Source organism: Pinus tabuliformis, chromosome 6 (genome assembly GCF_031772625.1).
Source record: "Pinus tabuliformis cultivar Carrire ecotype Pingquan chromosome 6, CPIR1, whole genome shotgun sequence".
In the NCBI taxonomy this organism is placed as follows: Eukaryota; Viridiplantae; Streptophyta; class Pinopsida; order Pinales; family Pinaceae; genus Pinus; species Pinus tabuliformis.
This window is the reverse complement of record NC_142292.1, coordinates 1,835,024,597-1,835,047,433: the sequence shown is the minus strand read 5'-3', so window position 1 is coordinate 1,835,047,433 and position 22,837 is coordinate 1,835,024,597.

Sequence of the window (22,837 nt, the reverse complement as noted above, 5' to 3'; positions counted from 1 at the left end):
TTGCTAGTTTTGGAAGAGTTTCGGGAACTGCACTAAGTGTTCCAGTGTTGGTGGTCATCCTTAAACCACTGCCCTTTATAACAACATTTTAGAGAGCACATTCAGCCTAGTGCTGCCATGCATATTTGCACATTTTGTATTACAACTCTCTTCTTGGACTCATACATAACCCTTCGGATTAAGGGGGGGAATGTTGGACACCTAATCCTCAATGGGTTAGTGTGGAAGCTGAATGGACAAAAGGAGTCCAAGAGACCTTGGGATGTGGAACCCAACGGTATGATATTGTACTATAAATGTAAATCAATTGTTAATAAAAATAGTACTCTCCTGATTATCTTTCATATCTCTCTTGCTGTCCATGTGTGTTTAACACTAAACTTACAGAATTGAAAATGCGGATACAAGAATTATTATTTAAAGATGTTATCAAACCAAGTGTTTCTCCTTGGGGAGCCCTGATGGTGTCTGTTAAGAAAAAAGAGGGGACTTTCAGGATGTGCATAGATTATCTAGAGTTAATAAAACTGACCATTAAGAAAAAAAATATCCTTTTCTCTGCAGAGATGATCTATTTGATCAATTGAGAAGGGCAACAATGTTTTCAAAGATAGACCTTAGATCATATTACCATCAGTTAAGGATAGAAAATAAGGATAATATACACAAAACAACATTTAGAATAAGGTATGGACATCACGAATTTGTAGTACTACCTTTTCTCTTACTAATGCACCTGCTACCTTTATGTGCTTAATGAAAAACATGGTTAGTAAGTATCTAGACAAATTTGTATTGGTTTTTATTGACGATATTTTGATATACTCGAAAAACTAAGAAGAACATGAAAATAATTTAAGAATAGTAATGTAGACTTTGAGAGAATTCGAACTATACGCAAAGTTAAACATGTGTGACTTTTATAAAGATATAATCTAGTACTTGGGCCATGTTATCTGTAATTAAGGCATATATATTGATCCTAAAAAGGTTAAGGCCATTTTAAACTGGACAATACCTAAAGACATAACATATATCAAGTCCTTCATGGGAATTACTAGTTATTTTAAAAAAATCATTGAAGGATTTTCTAAATTAGCCTATCCCATCACTTCTCTTCAAAAGAAAGGAGTGAAATTTAATTGGACAACAAAGTGTCAAAGAGAGTTTTGACAAATTAAAACACGTATTAATTGTATCCCCAATCTTAAATATTTTGGATTCAAAAAAAGACTTTGTGGTGTGTACTAATGCATGCCTTGAAGGGATGAGTGGCGTGTTAATGCAGGAAAACTATGTAGTTTCTTATGAATCAAGAAAATTGAAACCTCATGAAAATAACTATGTTGTTTATGACTTGGAATTAGTTGTTGTTATACATGCATTGAATATGTGGAGACATTACATACTAGGAAAAAGGTTTACACTTATTACTGACCACATAAGTCTAAAATTATTTTTTTTTCAGTCAATCTAAGTTGAATGTCCAATAGGTTAGGTGGATGGCATTCTTGAGTGAATTTGAATTTGACATCAATCACATCAAAGGTAAGGAGAATAAGGTTGCAGACACCCTAAGCAAAAGTGCAAATCAATTAACTAAAATTTTTGTTGGTAATGCCAAGACAAATTTTGTGGAACATATACAAATTTTATCTTAGAAAGATGGGGTTTATGTAAAGTTGCAACAAAAATTATAGCATACATAATTTCCTCCCTATGTAGAAAATCAAGATAAGTTGTTAAATTGCAGAAACCAAATTTTTGTTCCAAATGAAGTTGCATTGAAACAACTTGTTTTGAATGAACATCACCATAAACCTTTTTGAGGATACCCTCGATATCAGAAATGATCATAACATTAATAAATGAATTTTATTGGCCAGGAATGAAATGAGAATTGGTTGAGTATTTGGCTAAATGTTTTGAGTGCCAACAGATGAAGGTAGAGCACCAACACCCAACTAGATTACTAAACCCTTTACCCATTCCACAGAGGAAGTGAGAGGTTATTCCTTTAGACTTTATCACTAGTCTTCCAAGAACTAGAAGATAACATGACTTTATTTTGGTCATTGTGGATAAATTAATTAAAGAAACCCATTTTATACCTGTCCACTCTACCTTTGAAACAACCCAAATTGCAGATATATTTATGAAGGAAATCTTCTAATTACATGGAATATCAGAAATAATGATATTAGACAGGGATGCTAAGTTTACTTCTAACTTCTGAAAGACATTTTTTGGAGGAATGAGTATGAAATTGAACTTTAGTATAACCTACCATCCTCAAATATATGATCAAATAGAAAGTACAAACAAAAGTTTGGAGGACATGTTACGAATGTATGTTATGGATCGACCCACTAAGTGGGAAGATTATTTACACATTGCAAAATTTGCATACAATAATAACTACTAGGCGTCTATAAAAATGAGCCCATTTGAAGCTATGTATGGGAGGAAGTGTCACACTCCTTTAAGTTGGAGTCAACAAAAAGGAAGTTTCGTGTTAGGCCTAGATGTCCTTCAGAAATGGAACACGTAGCAATAAAAATAAAACAAAATTTAAAGGTTGCCCAAGATAGGAAAAAAATCTATGCAAATCAAAAGAGAATGCATAAAGAATTCAAATACATCAAAGTAAAACCAAAGAAGGGCACATTGAGACTAGGAACTTGTGCTAAATTAGCACCAAGGTTTTATGGACCATTCGAGATACTAGCTAGAGTTGGGCCGCTGGCTTACTAGCTAGCACTGCCAAACCATATAAAGGTGCATAATTGTTTCATGTCTCTTTATTGAAAAAGTATGTCCATGACAATTCTCACGTGATTAGTTGGAATGCGGTATAGGTATAATTGGAAGGACATTTCTAGGTAGAACCACTACAAATATTAGATCAGAGAGAAACCATGCTCCAAAATTGAGCCATCACCCGAGTTATGGTGCAATGGAAGCACTTTACCCTAGAGGAGGCTACCTGGGAGATGGAGGAAAAAATGCATGAGGAATTTCCAACATTGTTACAAGAGAAAGGGAACTGAAAGGAAACACCGAGGATGATGTTTAATTGAAGAGTGTTGAAAAGTGTGCAACAAGAAATGCTTGTTGAGAATGCAACAAGATGATGGAGCTTAGTGAAAAGAGTTGCCTTCACTAAGTGGGCCCGCAGGCAAATTATGGCGCAAGTTCTATTTTTGATCACAGTGTGGATGATCATAGTGTGGGTGATCATAGTATGAGTGATCACAGTGTGGGTGACCACAGTGTGAGTGATCAAAGTCTATTTTTAGACTGGCTGTCAAAAATAGAAAAGTCAAATATTATTGTCTCATAATAATATTTGGACTATAAACTTGATCTTATTCTCTTAGAGCACTTCAGGATGAGCTACGGATGTGGTACATGCAGATCCCAAAGGGAAATACATGGTTACCTATGGGATGACTAATATTTGCATGCAGGACTTCAGTTAGAACTCAAGTGAGTTGATTTTAGTGGACTGGAGGTGCAGTTGATGGAGTTGTGTTCAGTTTAGCTTTGTTAAACTAGTTGTATTTAGTCTAACTGATCAATAGACTAGAGATGAGTTGGGTGAATTAGTTATTAATTAATTCACAAGTTATTAACTCATAATGCAACTATAGAATACATTAGTTAACTCAGTTGCATGTCAGTGCATGTTCAGTTTAGCAGGGACAAGTGTTAGAGGATCAGATTGCTATCAGTTGTGACTATAGTTGTGCATGATGATTTGCACAATTAGAGGGATTGAGTATGCCAATGAATTGGCCAATATCAAGAATTGTAGCCTGTGCTCACGTCCAACAGAGTGTGAGTGATTATTTGCAGGTCAAATACGAGTTTGGTAAACCATTCTCATGAGTTCTTGAGCAGGTATTGAGCTGGAGAGGCAGGCAAGCAGTGGAATAGATTTGGAGATCAGATCTGAGCTGTATTGTGTGTAACAAGTGGAGATGGTACTGGATTGCTTGTGATAAGCATTGTACTTTGTAATGTTACATGATTCAATCAATATAATATACAGATAGTGTGGGGTTTTTAGCGAGATGCTTTCCCCGGGATACATATTGTGTTAATGAGTTTGATTGATGCTTCTATGTGTGCCTGTGAATGTTTCTGCTTCTGTAAATTGATGATCAACGTAGAGGAGACTATGTACTATACATGTTCTGCTTATAATTATATGATTAGGATAATCTTTGTGAATATGTGTTAAATTATTCAAAATTTCTACATGGTATCGGAGCTGCTTGATTTGTAGAAGAGATTTTTACAGGATATCAAGCGAGGATTGATAATTTGATCTACTATTCAGGAAGTGTTTACATTCTATTTCTTCAGGCAGAGTTTGTAATCAGGCCAGGAAGTCTCTAGATTCATCCTTCTTTTGGAAGGTGAAATATCCAGTGAATGCCCATACAGTCGATCTCTGTACAAGAAATATTGTGTTCTCACGAATCTTAGATTCGAGGCGGTTGAGTTGGTTGCTAGTGGAATTCAAATTTGCAGCAGTGTTTTCTTGGTGACAACACAACAATGTCTTTCAACGGATTGCGATTGGAGTATGCTCTTGAGGGCAACTCAAACTATATTGCATGGAAGGACAGGATGGAGGCAGTATTGGATGATAACGGGATGTAGGAGTTCATAGATACGGATGTCCCAAAGCCTACTGATGCTACTCAAGCTGATGCTTGGCAAAAGAAGACCGCAAAATGTCGAAGAATTCTATTGGAGGGCGTGAGGGATCACATTGTGTCCAGCCTCCATGGAAAGGCTACTCCATATTTGATGTGGAAATCATTAACAGAATTATTCCAAAGCAAGAGCAATCAGAGGAAGCTTGTGCTCAAAGATAAACTCAGAAACATCAAATGCGAGAAGGGTGATAGTATGCCCAAGTATCTCACGAGGTTCACTCAGTGTCGAGATGAGCTAGGAAGTGTGGGGGTTACTGTTGATGATGAGGACTTGGTGAGCTTGGCTCTCCTTGGTCTTCCGAAGAGTTGGCATTCCTATCAGGACTCTGTCAATGGTCAGGAGAAATTGCCAGGATGGGAAAGACTATGGTCAGATCTTGTGCAGGAGGAGATCAGGCGGAGCACCAGAGACGGTTCTTCATCCATGCAGGATGAGGAGAATTGTGCCTTAGCGAGTAAGGCGAAGAAGGGGAAGGGGAAGGTTTCTCTTTCCGAATCTAGTTCTTCCAATGATGGGAAGAAGGTTGACAAGGCGAAGGTGAGATGCTTTCGTTGTCATGAGTTGGGTCATTATGCTACTAATTTCCCAAAGAAGAAGTCCAAGAAGGGATCTGGGGAAGGATTTGAAGGTGAGGCACTTGCTTCATAGTTTGAGTTGGATTTCACACTCTTCGCATGCATGGTTTCATCCATGTTGGGAAGTGGTTGGTTTCTTGACATTGAAGCTTTTTTCCACATGACCGGTGACAAAATTTTGTTCAGTACTTTGGAGGAGAAAGATCTCCAGATACTCATAGGGATGGGTAATGATGAGAAGTATAGTGTCTCAGGTGTAGGCACGGTTATTTTTCAGAGGGAGCATGGAGCTCGCCTTACCTTGACCGATGTCAAGTATGTACTAGGACTGAAGAGAAACTTGGTGTCGATCGCGATGCTGGAAGACAGAGGCTATGATGTAGTCTTTAGTAAGGGAAAGGTTTTCCTTAGACACATCATCACCAGACAGGTGAAGCAGATTGGTTCACAGGTCAAGAACCTGTATGCTCTTGAGGTTCAAGATGCATGCAAAGCCTTGAGCAGCGACGCAGCTGATGGAGACTTGGTGGTTGAGAGGGAGCGTATATTACCTCTCAACATGTAGAGCCAGAAGAAGTCTCAGACGATTGTGGAGGAGCCACGATTGGTGCAGCAGCTTCAGGAGGTTGTGGAGCAGCCACAACAAGGGAAGCTGAGAGGAGATCGAGTAGAGACATCTACTCATGCAGAGACCTCCAGTAGGGGGAAACTTCGAGCCAGGTGGGCTAAGGGATCGCATGCAGCCATACCTCCAGGTAGGAGGTGGGGTGATGTGGATTGATTGTCCCAAGGAGGAGGGGCAGGATCCTTGAGGTACCCAACCTCTTGGATGAGACCTTGCTACGGGAGCCCCAAATGTGTAGTAGCAGGAACTGACTGATTGGGTAGAGACAGATGCAGATGGAGCGACAGAGAGAGCGACAGTGCAGGGAATCCCAGGACAGTGCATAGCTAGCAGGCTGCAGCAATGCGAGAGGCACACGTGTTTTGGACAGTGCTAGGTGGCACAAAGAGGTGTGCAATGGTGCGAGATGCATGGAGATGTTGCAGTAGCGCAGATGTCAGAGAGGGAGCACTTTTCAACAACAGGTAGAGCTTCAGCATCAGAGGGTGTTTCTAGCCCAACAGGGAGGTCAGTTGGGAGGTGCAGCACGGATGCAATGTTGAGAGATAGAACCAACAGCAGCACGGATGCAGTCAGAAATCAAAGTGAAAGAGGCTAGAGTAGTCAGATACTGAAGAAGCACAGAGATGCAGAGTTTCAGTCGACAGAGGCAATAGCAGTCAGAGACTTTGATGACAGAGCAAGTGGACCGGCTAGATGTGTTGCATGGAGAACATTCCAGAGTTACAGGATCGGGTTTGAGAGGAAGCCTTTCTTGTTGAGAGGGAGTGTTGAAAAGTGTGCAACAAGATGATGGAGCTTAGTGAAAAGAGTCGCCTTCACTAAGTGGGCCCGCAGGCAAATTATGGCGCAAGTTCTATTTTTTATCACAGTGTGGATGATCACAGTGTGGGTGATCACAGTATGAGTGATCACAGTGTGGGTGACCACAGTGTGAGTGATCAAAGTCTATTTTTAGACTGGCTGTCAAAAATAGAAAAGTCAAATATTATTGTCTCATAATAATATTTGGACTATAAACTTGATCTTATTCTCTTGGAGTACTTCAAGATGAGCTACGGATGTGGTACATGCAGATCCCAGAGGGAAATACGTGGTTACCTATGGGATGACTAATATTTGCATGCAGGACTTCAGTTAGAACTCAAGTGAGTTGACTTTAGTGGACTGGAGGTGCAGTTGATGGAGTTGTGTTCAGTTTAGCTTTGTTAAACTAGTTGTATTTAGTCTAACTGATCAATAGACTATAGATGAGTTGGGTGAATTAGTTATTAATTAATTCACAAGTTATTAACTCATAATGCAACTATAGAATACATTAGTTAACTCAGTTGCATGTCAGTGCATGTTCAATTCAGCAGGGACAAGTGTTAGAGGATCAGATTGCTATCAGTTGTGACTATAGTTGTGCATGATGATTTGCACAATCAAAGGGATTGGGTATGCCAATGAATTAGCCAATATCAAGAATTGTAGCCTGTGCTCACGTCCAACAGAGTGTGAGTGATGATTTGCAGTTCAAATACGAGTTTGGTAAACCATTCTCATGAGTTCTTGAGCAGGCATTGAGCTAGAGAGGCTGGCAAGTAGTGGAATAGATTTGGAGATCAGATCTGAGCTGTATTGTGTGTAACAGGTGAAGTTGGTACTGGATTGCTTGTGATAAGCATTTTACTTTGTAATGTTACATGATTCAATCAATATAATATACAGATAGTGTGGGGTTTTTAGCGAGATGCTTTCCCCGGGATACATACTGTGTTAATGAGTTTGATTGATGCTTCTATGTGTGCCTGTGAATGTTTCTGCTTCTGTAAATTGATGATCAATGTAGAGGAGATTATGTATTATACATGTTCCGCTTATAATTGTATGATCAGGATAATCTCTGTGAATATGTGTTAAATTATTCAAAATTTCTAAGGGGGCAGATGTGAGACCCCTATGTCTTTCTTTCTCAGACATGGCTGTTTTTAATCTTCAAATTATTTTTGGACTTAATGGATATGGAATATAGGATTGAAACCACTTGATGATATAATAAAGTTTTATTTTATTAAATTAGTAAATGAGTTGTTTGCAAATATTTAGGAAAGAGCTTTTGACTATTAGGTACTTCTTGCCAATTTATAAAGAGATGATAGTGGTTAAAGTCCATATGGTGGAACTTCCCAAAAAGTATCCTAAAAATCCCTAAGAGAAAGTTGTTAAATATGTTAACATAATGTGAGAGAAATATTATGTTAATTTCTTAGGTAGAGGGAAACACTAAGTTGGGTGAAAAGCATAATAAAGCACATCATAAGAGAAATGTGTGCTTTAAAGAAAAAGAAAATATTTTTTTCGTAAATTTAAAACAAAAAGCCTAGGTAATTAAGGGATGTAGACCCTTAAAGCAAGGCACTGCTAAGGAAAAAATTATTGGTAAAAATATATAAGAAAACCACTGAGGAACCACTTGGGCAGAACTGTTGGAGACAATTCATGGTTGGTGGAATGTGCTATGTTCTTGAATATTCCAAAATCATATAATTATAGTTAGATGTAATTTTGTTTATACTATACATCTTGATTATGGGATAATTAATGTTATTACTGTGAGGATGTTAGATTGAATGCTAAATTTAAGAATTAACTATATATGAGACAAGTTTGCATGCATTGATCAAGTACATACATATATATATATATATATATATATATATATATATATATATATATATATATATATATATATATATATATATATAGATATATATGATTTCTCTATTTATTTTATGATCGAACTCAGAAGAAGTTATATCTCATTTTAGTGATGAGATAGATTGAATATAAAAGAATAAAGTTGTGTTGGATAAAATTATTCTTGCAGTCCATTTTATTTAACAATTGATGAGCATCATATATATGTGTGTGTGTGTGTGTGTGTGTGTGTGTGTGTGTGCGAGAGAGAGAGAGAGAGAGAGTAAAATTATTCTTGCTTATTTGGACTCATGAGAGAGAGAGAGAGACATCATATATATATATATATATAGAGAGAGAGAGAGAGAGATATTACTGGAAATTAATTATGTAATTTTCCATGTACACTCTCTCTATTTTACAACTAAAGGTATTTTATTGTAATTCTATCTATCAAGGAATCTAAACTACTGGTTATAGTACCAATATAGCAAAAAGAGAACTAATCATTTTTAGTATAATCATATTTAAGAGTTAATTTTCTGTTGACAGAGTCTTATTCTGAACTAGCTGCTACAACAGATCCTCAACTTATATTCTTAGTAGAATGCTGTGTTGGTAGAGGTTTATCTGAGGAATATTATGGTAAATATCCTCAATATTATTTACTAGGAAAATAAACCTTTGGGTGAGGAAACATGGAATACCCATAATATTTCAGTGAATTAAATAAATTACTCATTATATTTGTGAGTATAGTAAAATAAATTGTTTCTTATAGGAGACTCTATAAATATACATAGCCTAATAAATAATAGGTACATGGTTGTGTAATTGGAATTTAAACAATTTTTTTAGGAACTATGTATGCAAAACAATTTAATAAATATTATGACCATAGAAGTTTATTGACGCTTAGGAATATATATTTCTTGTTGAAGTTCATCAAATAGAGTAAATACAAAAAATAATATAGTCATATAAGTATTTAGGATTTGGTCCCATGGAAAATCCTTACATTATAACCGCCTTTTTCAACTCAACACTACAAACACAATTATACGAATGGTTTAAAGTGTTGAACATGGAATAATATTATAAAATGAGAGATCATCATAATTATTGAATTATTATTATGGATGTTGACAATGACACAAGTAACCATAAAAATCAATAGCATATATATCTATCTATATATATAGATATATATAGATATAGATATATATCCATTTGAAATGTGTTACAATTAAATACCTCTCTTAATCCTACTACAATCATAAAAGAAATGTAACAAAGCATTGAATTAGAAATGTAACAAAAGGAATAAGAGAAAGAACTTCTTTTATTAAATTCCTACACAAAACTAAGATCTAATTTACATATAGAACTCATAATTAGAAGGTAAAAAGATGCTTCTTCTCTTTTTCAAAATCCTTTGTCTCAATGAATAAAGATTGAAGGTAGGGAACGCAAACAGAGGTGCGAGGGCAAACAGCGGGGGTTTCTGATAGTTGCAGTCGAGGAACCATATGGAGGGCCGCAGAGGAAGGAGATCCACTCCCTCCTACAAGGAGGTCGTAGCCAGTAGAGGAAAAAAACCTCTCGGAAATGCTAGAGGTACTGTGGATGAAGGAAAAAGAAACATGGAAGATGAGATAGGAAAAGCCATTAATAAGGAAAAAAATGGCACAAAAGACAAGGAGGTAGAAGACAAAAATCAGGGAGCTAAAGACAAAAAACAAAAGGGACCCTGCAAACCAAAAACAGAGATAACACCCAGAGTTATTTTAAATGATCCGGCTCTGCAGGCGCATCGGGATCATATGAGGACGTATGCCATCATCTGTAAATTCATGGGATTATGGCCCACTGAAAAAGCTTTACAATCATGGATCAAATACCACTGGAAACCTAAAGGGAGTATTGACCTACATCTGGGGTCAAAGGGATTCTTTACTGTGGTTTTCACGAATATTGAAGATAAGGACAGAGTATTTGAAGGAGGGCCTTACTTCTATGCAGCAGCTGGACTCTACATGCAGCCATGGATGATGAATTTTGTCCTAGAATAGGAAACTTTTTCTTCAGTACCGGTCTGGGTAAGGCTCTATTCTCTACCTCTTGATTACTGGCAAAATGAATCGTTAGCCACCATAGGCAACAAATTAGGTCGTTTTGTCAAAGAAAACCTAGATCTGGAAGGATTCTTAATACAAGGAACCAAGGGAGGAGTAGATTCGTTACCTCAATATGAGTTCAATAGAATACAACAACTATTTTTATGGAAAACACGGGCTAAGGCGCTGGAAAAGGGAAAAATCATCGACAAGTAGGATAACATAGGGGTGAAAATGATGAAAATGACTCCGGGACTAGCCACTAGAAACCCAGGCAAGAAAAGAGGCAGGAAAAAGCAAAACAAACTCTTTATGGAGTGTGGAAAGCTTATGATCGATTTAGGTAAGATGAAAGACCTAGCCAGCTACTCCTTTACTAATATTTAATAATGAAGTTTACATCGTGGAATATTAGAGGTCTAGGGAGTAAGAGAAAGTAAAGAATGCTTAGTAATAGAATGAAACAACAAATGCTGGATATGATATTCATCCAAGAAACAAAATGTTCCATTCAAAAATTAAGACAAATTCATAGCAAATGGCTTAGTAGATTTGAATTTCTTGCAATAAAAGAAGAGAACACAGTGGGGAGCATACTCACTCTTTGGAACCCCCAAAAAATAGGTATTTTAGATGCCGAGGCTTCCAGGAATTATTTATCAGTTTTTATTCAACTGGTAGGAGACAGGGATACTTTTCTGGTCACAAATGTTTATGGTCCTAAGAGAATAGATGACAAACTCAGGTTGCTAGATTCCCTTGTGGATCTCAGAGACAGGCATGGAGATATACCCTGGATCTTGGGAGGTGACTTCAACATGATCAAATCTCTTTTAGAGAAAAAAGGGGGAACCAGAGCTCTAAGTAAAGACTCTTTAGCATTTCAAGCCTTTTTAGACAATATGAATCTCGTTGACACTAATAGGAATACTGGCCTCTTTACTTGGAATAATAAAAGAGGAGGAGAGTCCCATGTAGCCTCAAAGTTAGATAGATTCATCATCTCTGAGGATCTCATGCTGACAGATAAAGAAGTAACAGTGGGAGTTCTTCCCTTTGGAGGCTCTGATCACTGGCCGATTCATTTGGAGATTAAGGGTATTGGAACTCCTAGGAACAAACCTTTTAGATTTGAGAACATCTGGCTGTTGCACCCAGACTTCATCAACAATATTGAAAAATGGTGGGCAGAAGATTTACATATTCAAGGGACAAGAATGTTCCTCCTCCACAAAAGACTTAAGCACATCAAGCTCTGGCTAAAAGAGTGGAACAAGAAGGATTTTGGCAATATTTTTGCGGAGAAAAAAGATGTTGAAAACAAAATGCAGGTTCTCAACCAAGCTCTGATAACGGAAGGCTTTGACAAAGCCATAAGTGATCAAGTGGATAAATATCATCAAGATTGGGAGAATCTATGTAAACAGGAGGAGATATTTTGGAGACAAAAGTCTAGAGTTCAATGGCTCAAAGAAGGAGAGCGTAACACTAAGTTTTTTCACAGAACCACCATTGCCAATAGGACTAACAACAAAATCTCTTCGATCAAGAATGAAGAGGGGGAGCTGCACATCTCCCATGAAGCTATAGAAGATGTGTTAGTCCAGCACTTCCAAGGTATAACTCAAGAAAACAACTCAGATAGAGAGCACTTCATCAGGGAGATAACTAGTAATATACCGAAACTGGTTTCCAGAGAGGATAATTTCAACCTTAATAGGCCAGTAATGGAAGAGGAGGTTAGTGAAGTCTTCAAAGAGATGCAGAATGGCAAAGCTCCAGGCCCGGATGGTTTCAATGTGGATTTTTTCAAAGCTTGCTGGAATATCGTTAAACACGATGTTGTGCACGTTGCGGAGGACTTCAGGTTGAGCAGATCCATTCTGAAAGCACTCAATACCTCCTTCATCTCCCTGATCCCAAAACAAGAAATTGCTTAAACACTGGATAAATATAGGCCCATAGCCCTTTGCAATGTGGTCTACAAGATAATATCCAAAGTAGTGGCCAACAGACTGAAACCTTTACTTCCTGTTCTGGTTTAAGGGGAACAATCAGGTTATGTGGAAGGCAAAAAAATTATTGACAACATAATTCAAGCTCAAGAAGTGGTTCACTCAATAACTAGCAAGAGACAGGCGGGTATGATCATGCAATTGGATATAGCCAAAGCTTATGACAAGGTAAACTGGACCTATATCAAGAAAATTCTCATTTCTTTTGGATTTGATCACAACTGGGTCAGATGGGTAATGGCACTGGTGACTTCCTCCAGTTTTTCTATATTAGTTAATGGCTCTCCCTCAGAGATTTTCAGTCCTTCAAGAGGCCTTAGACAGGGAGACCCGCTCTCTCCCTTTCTTTTCATCCTCATGATGGAAGGATTGGGTCGGTCAATAAAGCATGCTAAAGTAACGGGAAATATTAAGGGTCTGCAACTAACTGAGAATGGTCAGGCCCTGACTCACCAACAATTTGTAGATGATACCATGCTACAGGGAATCCCCACAGTCAAAGAAGCTTCTGCCTACAAAAAGATTCTAAATCTCTTTGCCTTGGCTTCAGGTATGGAAGTTAATCTCTCTAAATCAAAAATCTTTTTCTTCAATACCAATATTGCTATTTAGAAAAATATCTCCAGAATTCTAGGCTTTCAAAGGGATTCCCTTCCCTCAAAATATTTGGGAGTTCCTCTTACCACTAAACTGATGCTCAAAAGAATTTGGGAACCCTTGATCAATAAGCTGCAGGATAAAGTCACTAAATGGACCATCAGATCTTTAAATCTTGCTGGTAGGTTGGTACTCACCAAGGCTGTTCTGCAAGTTATTCCTATTTTTATGTTATTAGCCCTCCCAGCTCCAAAAGGAGTACTACAAGAATTCATAAATATTCAAAGAAACTTCCTTTGGGGTAAGGAGGAGACTAGGAAAAAATGGGCCTTAGTATCTTGGGAGAAAATATGTAGGCCCAAGAACCATGGAGGGCTCATATTGGATGATCAGGAAATACTTAGCAAAACTTTAGGGGCCAAGCTATGGTGGAGGTGGGTTCAGCATCCAGAGACTCAATGGGCCAATATTTGGAAAGAAAAATATGCAAGCTCCTGGAAAACCAGTGATCTCATAAGAATGTCAGGAAATATAAAGGGCTCGCACATCTGGAACAAAGCCTGGGAGAATAGAAGCCTAGTACAAGAAAATAGCTTCTGGGAAATTAGAGAAGGAGATCTTGCTCTTTTTTGGGAAGACAAGTGGCAACAAGAACCAATTCTGTTAAAATAATATTTCCTCGACCTTAAACATGAGACAGATTACCAAGTATTAACTAAGGTTAAGGACTTCTGGAATCATACCCATCAAACGGAAAAGTGGAGAAACTGGAGAGACATTGACTGCAGAAATAACATTCCCTTGAAAACAAAATCAGAGGCGCTCATGAAAATGGTGGAACAAAGAAAGATCTTAGTGGCAGGGGGGCAAGACCAACTAAGATTGGGCAATAACAAAGAAGGCACCTTTAATCTTAAGGAAGAAAAAGGCATTCTCCTTGAGCTGGATCCCCAGGAGCTGGACAAAATCTGGCAGAACCTTTGGAAGCATCCAGGGTGGATGAAAATCAAACTCTTCATGTGGTTGGTATACCACAAAGAAAATCCTGACTTGGGACAACATCAGGAAGGGAGGTGTACTGGGGCCTTCAAGATGCCAGCTCTGTGAGAATCAAGAGGAAACAATGGAGCATCTACTCAACACTTGCATTTTCACCTCCTGGATATGGGACACATTTGCCACAATCTTTCAACAATCAGACAGGAATAGAGGGAGCATCATTAGTACCCTCAAGAATTGGAGAAGAAATTTTTCGAATTATGAAATTCTCAGCTCAGCTTGGGCCCTTACACCAAGCTTTATTATATGGAACGTTTGGAAGGAGAGGAACAAAAGAACTTTTAAGGATGAAAAGAGTCCCCCACACCGCCTGTTTGAGATAATCCTGAAATAGCTTAAGGAGACTGTGGGAACCACTATTCATAACTACCCAAAAAATCCTCCCTCAGTTAAGGATTTAAAAATACTCAGGCAGCTGAGGATGCAGGGGCTCACTCCTCAGGGCTTAGATAAGAAGGCCATATCTATGGATACGGAGAAGGATTACTGGCATCCTCCCCTAGAAGGTTATCTGAAATTCAACATTGATGGGGCCTCAAAAGGAAACCCGAGTATGGCTGGGTATGGAGGAGTCCTTAGGGATGCAGAAGGAAGTATTATCTTCATCTTCCATTGCCACCTTGGAACAACCACCAACAACATGGCTGAACTAATGGCTTTGGAACAATGCCTGGATTTTCTGAGTCAAGAAAATTGTTGCAATGTGATGATAGAGGCAGATTCTGAGATTGTCATTAATTCAGTTAAAAAAATAAACAGGGGAACAACGCCAGAGAAAGTATCCAATCATTGGAAATTAATCTAGGTTTTCCAGAGAATTCAGGGTCATCTCCAAGGTCTTCGTACTGTTAGTTTCCACCATGTACGAAGAAAATCAAATAAGATGGCGGATCTTCTTGCCAACCAGGGGGTTAGCTGCACAGATGATAAGGTTTCGATGAAGTGGCAAGAGATGCATCCGAGCAGATTGAAAGCTCTTTGTGGCGAGCAAGCAGAAGAAGACAGGGAAGTGTTTAGATACAAAGCCATGGAGGATAGCCTGAAATGATTGGTCCTTTGTATGCATTATCAGCATCTTGTAATCTGTTCTTGGGCGGGGGGAAAACCACGACTGGCCACTGAAATTCCCGGAGTTAGCGAAACAGATATTTTTGTTCATCAGGGTGAGAAAAACAGACATCTCAGTTTGTTGATCAATGGAAAGCCTATTATCTTTACTGGGGTCCAGGTTCAGGCATGGAAGAAGAAAACACGAGGAATGTATTCAGTTTTTACCAGCTACCAGATTATTCAGAATTCAGGGTTTTGGTATGTTAGACCACCTCCTAGGCGGTTTTCGGTTGATCGCACCACTTTCAAGTGGAAAATGGTTTCAGTAATTTTGCGGTGATCACATTCAGCCTCCTACACGTGGTAGGGTGATGAATCCACAAACCACCCTTCATCGCACACTATTGTCTGAGTACCTTGCTTGGTGCGATATCATTCTCAGCCGTTGGATGTTGTTGAATGGATCTACGGTTGAGTTTGATTGTGCTGTTTGGTTGGGTGGGACCATTAATCATCAACCGTCTTTGAGGAGCGATCTCCTCCTCGACCGTTGGTTTGATAGTGAAATAGACGGCTCTAATGCATAGGGCTTTCCCAGGGGTGGGGATTTGAAGGTTGCCGCGGGTTTTTCGGGGGTGGGATTGTATGTGTGGTCTATTTCCCGTATGTAAAGTGATTTTTCTTTGTAAGGCTATGAGGTTTAGCCCCAGGTGGCTAGTGCTCCTTTTTTTCCAATTCTCTAGCATCAGGGGGGTGTATGTAAATATTGTATACTATTTTTCAGCTTATTGATAAAGAAGGATCGACACTTGCTTCAGCAAAAAAAATAGAAGGTAAAAAGATCATGAAGGTAACAGGAAAATAATAAAGTTTATACAGAGTAATAGTCAATTAAATAACCCAAGTTTATAGTTTGTTAAGGTCTAAGGCCAAACTATATAAGTGTAACCCCATAGGGTTGGAATGTAGTGAAAAATAAAACCCTTATTTGGGTTATGACTAACAAGTCAATTTGTAGCGGTGCACCATGAAACTTCAGGAAGAATGGAGAAAATGAAGGATGTCGATATTTCGGAACATGGAGTTGAAAGTTAGCTCCAACAAATGTAAAACTCCCTGAGTGAAAACTAAACAAACCACATTTTTGCTTGAATGTCATACCTGCAGTCAAAATCATACACACGAGGGTTAGAAATTTCAAATCTTTACTTTACAGAATAAAAAGAGAAGTGTTGTATAAACATACGACAAATAAAGTAGAGATATACATGCGATTGGAAGTGACGTTGCATCCTTCCCACAACTACAAGTGCTAAAATACATGAACATTAATATGGTATGTGAGAAAAAAATTCTTTAAAAAGAGAAAAAGGGGGAAATCAATTGTACATGATCTCAGTGACATAAAGACTCAAAAAATTCATAACTGTTGTAAGGTCTCTGATAACAAACCCTAGGAGAGAAGTAAAAACAACAAAAACAAACATTCTAAAGATATCAATGGGCTTTATCCATTTATGGTTGTGGGTTAGTTAGACCCTAGAAAGCTCGATGTCGGGATAATAAAATATAGAGGAAGGGAAATCCATTAATTTCTAAAGGTAAATAACCTAAGTCAACTCACTTTCTTTGTATTAAAGATAAAACATACAAATTGACATGAAATTTGGAGATAGGGTAAAACCCTAGTCCATTACTATAGTTGTTGAAACCAAAATTAATTTAGCAGGTGACTCTGATGAACAAAAACTAATGAACAAAATATAGAATGAGTCTTCACCAAGAGTTAACCATGATAACACATAGAAGAATCTAGAAAACCACCCTCATCATGACCTATAAACAGGGTAAGGGCTCCATTAGTACAACCATCAAAAATGACAAAGGATTACCACTAAAAATGCATAGGAGAATAAGTTTGGACATATCCTGGGAGAACCCAAAATGGTTTGGCCTGCAACCATTGAGTTTCAATCATTCAAGCTAAATAATTATGTCTCATGGGGAACTTGCAAATTATAAATGTCCATATGTGATACATTAAAGGAAATAAACTAAATGTAAATATTCTCATGACTTATACAAGATGAGAAGTATACGAGTGTCATTTTAAAGAGTCTAATGAATTCTTGGTTGTTGTAAGTGTCCCATTCAAAGTATTACAGGTGTAATTAAAACTGTATGGCCAATAATTCAACTAAAAACCATGATTGTTGGAAATACTAAGAGGGGGGTTGAATCAGTATTCCTTAGCAATTAACACTTTTAAATATTTTTAGATCATTAGTTAATATTCAGTTATTATTAATGTTTATGCAGTAATTACAGTAAATAAAAGAACACAGTAGGCACAAAAATTTTAGGTGGAAAACCCCCTTTAGGTCAAAAACCACCAAACGCTTTTCTAATAAATTCTTTAATCTTCAGCCCCAACTGAAATGAAAGCAACAACTTCCTAGAATTCTAGAAAATCATTTTTCTCCAGCTCCCACTAGAAGGACGCCCCAATGCCTTGGTTTCTTCAGTAGTCAACTGAATGGCTGCCCCAACATCCTAGACCAATCAACCACCCTGAAGTGCTCACAGACTCCAACCTGTAGGTGACTTCATGCACCAAACTAGCACCTCCCTGCCACCCTATAATGACTGAAATGAGACAAGAGTGTGGATTCCCATACTAGGGACAACAATCCACGATACAATATGATTTACAATTATTTTGACCGAACACCCAATCACACTGTGACTTGCAACCCAACCATGACATCATCCCAACAAGGACTCCTTTACCTCCAAATAATGCCTTTTCGACTCTAAGCAGATTGGCTCTTTTCCAATAATGACTCTTCCAATGATGAAACTTTTACAAGTGACTCTTTTACAGCTTTACAATGATGACTCTTGGCCTTGACACTTCTTCACAATATACAGATGGTTGTCATGTCTTCAAAGGATGTCCCACTACAATGCTACCTTTGATTTGATACTTCTGCTCTTGAATTATTGCTTGAAGTTGTACTTGAATCTTCTTCTACCTGCATGCAAAATTTGCCCAGTGAAACCAATCCCAAAACAAAAAAAAATACCCTTCAACTTACCTCTACCTACAAAACACATGTAAGTGAATAATAATGAATAAATAAAAATAAAAATTACAATGCATACCTGAAGTGTGCTTGTCACTTTTGTTGTTGACTTGTTGCAATAGTAGATAAAGACTCCCACTCTTGATATAGGTCTAGACTCTATACAAGACTATATCCAAAACTAACCTAAAGATATATACAGTAAAAACTGATGAAAAACCCTATACTTGTGATGGACCAAGTTCTAAGTACAACAACAGAGACCATTCTATCAACTATGACAAGACAAGTAACATGAAATTACAACATCATATAGATTTAGTAGACTTGGTGTAGCATCAAGAATATGTAGTATCAAATGTGTAGTATCAAGAATATGACATTTGAAATGTGGTATCAAAACTAACTCTGACATATAGAGACATAGAGATATAACCGAGACCCTGTATGTACTTACGTTGTCCTGAAAAAACATATGTCAAAGATGATACTCATATTTCAAATGTAAACACTAATCATACATACCTTCTTGTAGTAGACTTACCCTTGACTGTTGATGTGTGGTCCTTACTGCAGTGATCCTTGAATGCATGCTTTTTATTTCCTTCTAGGAGATCGATATTGAATCTGTTGTATATATGTAATTTAGGATCTCCAGGGTCTAAAATTTAGTCCTGTGGTAGCCCTATGAGTCCTATTTCAAACCTCACAAGTTTGATCAATATTGGATTCTTAAAGAAAGAGTTATGCCCAATCTCCCATGATGACCATATTATAGATTGGTTCAGTAAAGCGAACTTGTACGAAGTTCCAAATGTCACTGTTGCAACCTTAGGCCCTGAAAACACTAATCAACAAACTACAGTCCGTCATGTTTCTATGACTATTTACGAAATTTGAATCCAATGCTCAGAGAGAAATTTATGACAATTTTCCCAACATCACCTGTTTGACATGGTATTCGAGACCCTGCAAACACCCTAACTTCCTCAAATCATATCTCCAAAAATATAGTGAAACAGGATCTGAAATTGGTCACGAGGTTCATCAAGATTTCGGCTCAAATATGTTTTACTTTCAGCATCTGAAACTTCGCAGAAAAATGTTATAACGAAAATTCCACGATGGCTTGTTTGAAGCCACTGAATCCCTACTAGAGGAGGATATGAGGATCATTATTTATATGAATGTCTTAAGTTGAGAGGGTCCTCAACAAGTGAAATTTGGATGGATTTTAGGAGAAAAAAATACTTATTAATTATTGACTATTCCATGACCACAACTAATTATGATTGCCATGCCACAACCCCATAGGGTTTTAGCCCACTCACTGGGGTTACTAACTTCAAACATGAATATCTCTCAAACTGTGAAGAATTACTTGGTGTGCCATATATCAACGGAAACATCTTGATGAATAGAGTCCATATAGAAATATGTGACTCAAAATAGAGTAATTTTTCAAGTCAAAATTCCCTTGCAAGATCGGGGTAACCCCTGGGGCTGCTTGGGTTGACATCAATGACAACCACTGATCAACAATGACACCTTGTGAGTTTGCAGAGCAAAGCTATGGTTGTGCAAAAGAGATAAAATGAGAAGAATGAGGTTGTGAACGATAGTGTAAATAATTTTGTTTAACCCTAACCATTACCCACCCTTCGATAAAACAACCCAAATCTCAGTGGTTGAATATGCACCAACCCAAGAAGCCATGTGAGTTCACATTCGCCATGACTGTGTGGCCATTGCTAATAATGTCAAGTGTATCATGTGGGATAGTAACTGAAATCAAAAGACTACATTCATATATCCCAGATGGGAAAGCAAGGCATCGACTAGGTTTAAAAAGGATTAATAGTTTGTACGTTATATATATATATATATATATATATATATATATATATATATATATATATATATATATTAGACCAAGGACATGGATTAATAATATGACTTGTTATTGAATTCACGAGTAGTCATATGACAACAACATGAAATTATAGGAGAGCTTGGTCCTTGTACCATATGAGATTATATAAGGTGTAAACCTTATAAATATAAGGAATAATATTGAGCACATAATACTTTAGTGCCACTTGAATTATTATCATATGATAAAACTTAGGTTGAAAATAAAATACAAATGAGTCAATAATGATCATTAACCAATTTAGAATGACTACTATGAGGGGTGGTCAAATAAGTGTACGTTATCAAAATAAGAGACAACATTTTAATGTATCCAAGTATTAAAGTGAAAGATAGAAGGACTACATCCAAAATACTTTATCCATCCTCTTGATAACATGTAAAGATTGAAATGATAAGAGATAAGAATACTATAGAGTAAACGATTGTTACTCCTTCCAGTTTTTAGTAGACTAGGAAAGTAAAACCTTAACTTTGTGAGAAGGAAAAATGGAAAAATTAATAAAAGTTCGGAAGAAATTAAAACATTGTTAGTTTATTAGATAATTATAGTGCTTTTTTTTTTTGTATGAAATTGAGGTATGTTACAATTTCCACCTCTACCACCTTGACCACTGGTGGATTCTCCTTCCTTTTCACTTCCTCTAGTAGTCTCCGCCTTAACTCTACCTCTAAAACCTGTTTATTTTCCTTTCTATTATGTTTCCCTATTCAACTTTTCCTTTATTCAATATGAGCTAATAATAGATCGGTAACTCTCTCGTAATACTCCTTCCTATGCCCATTAGCGCATTAGCCCAAACATGTCTTCCTTCACTAGGCGAATACGCCGAACCAAGACCAATGGCCACCATCCAGAGTCATCCTTACACTCAATAAAATACCGAACCAAGACCAATAGTCGAAGTTGGATCAGAGTTTAGATATCAGAGTTTAGCAGATCAACTTTGAATAATGATGGGTCAATATCTGAATGGAGGTCCGGCTTCGCCTTCTTGCCATCTATAGTATTTATGTTATTTCCATACACTCATACTAACACACCGAACAAGCCCTTTGGCAACCCCCCGGATTCCTCGTTCCACACCACGTTCTGTTAGCTATGATGGAGATGATCGTATCCATTCATTCTGTGACTGACCACGTTCATTCCTTGACTGAAATATTAGTCTCTCCTACTAGACGGAAAGACCCCAAAGCACGGGACTGACTGAAACAAGAGTCTTTCCGTCCAGTTACCAATGCTATTCCATTCATGATATACAGTCGATCGTAGCTTAGCGATAGCAGTTGGTCGGGTGGGAGATAGCTTAGTGCTTAGAGATAGGATCGTAGGAGATAGCTTAACGAGAGATAGCATTTACTAGTGGTGAATTGGATAAACATCATTCGCATGATGCGGACCATTCCCAACTTCCTTCTGTGGATCCAACTTCATGATTTCCCGTTCCAACTTCCTTCATTCTCCCATCTCGCTCGCCTAAGTAGGGTGCATATTTAGCTTTTATATATGTAATTACGATGCAGGAAACCGTTTCAACCTGGCCCCTCGCGCGCACACACGAACTCATACTTCTTAGGTCATTCGATATTACCTTCCTAAACTACTTTAACTCGGCGATTTGACAAAAGACAAACTCGAGTTCGGGAATCCATCTGGATCATACTGTCAGAATCTGTACAACCCCAATTATTCTCTTTTTAAAGATGAAGAGCCAAGGATGAAGCCAAGGCCGATGCCGAACACGAAGTCACCTCATAGGGAGGGGAGAAAGGTTGGTGATTTTGCCAATGAACACTGCTTGCTCACAAGCCAATATCTACAGATATAAAGTTGAATGGCAGTCTCCAGTCACATGCTTAGGGGCAAGGTCATGTCCGAGATAGGATGCCATACCCAGTAAAGGTTTTTTCCTGTGGGCACCTTCATCTTCAAGTCAAGGTACGGAGCGGAAAAGCTTATCAGATGCATTTGTTATTATATATAACCCGTCGTTGGCATGGGTCGTGGACATAATCCTCAACTGGGTTGGTAAATGTAATTTGTCATTAGGCAAGTAGCTAAATGATAGCCTTTCAGTTTATTCCTTCTCCATCCATAATCGTAGGGTTCCGGGCAGTCAGAATAGAAGGGTAAGGGATAAACCCATGCAATCTTATCTGTTGCTTTGAAGGGCTGTTCCTACAAAGAAAAAGAAGGACGAGTGTAAAAAGATATCCTGGCTGGTTGTCTAGGCATTATATAATATACTAGGTCTAAAGCCCATCCATCCAACGCTCTATTCTCTGATTTCCTGTAATCCCATCCAGCCAAGCCATCAATCCATCTACCTAGCTCCGTCGTCGCTATTCCATCCCTCATAAAGAA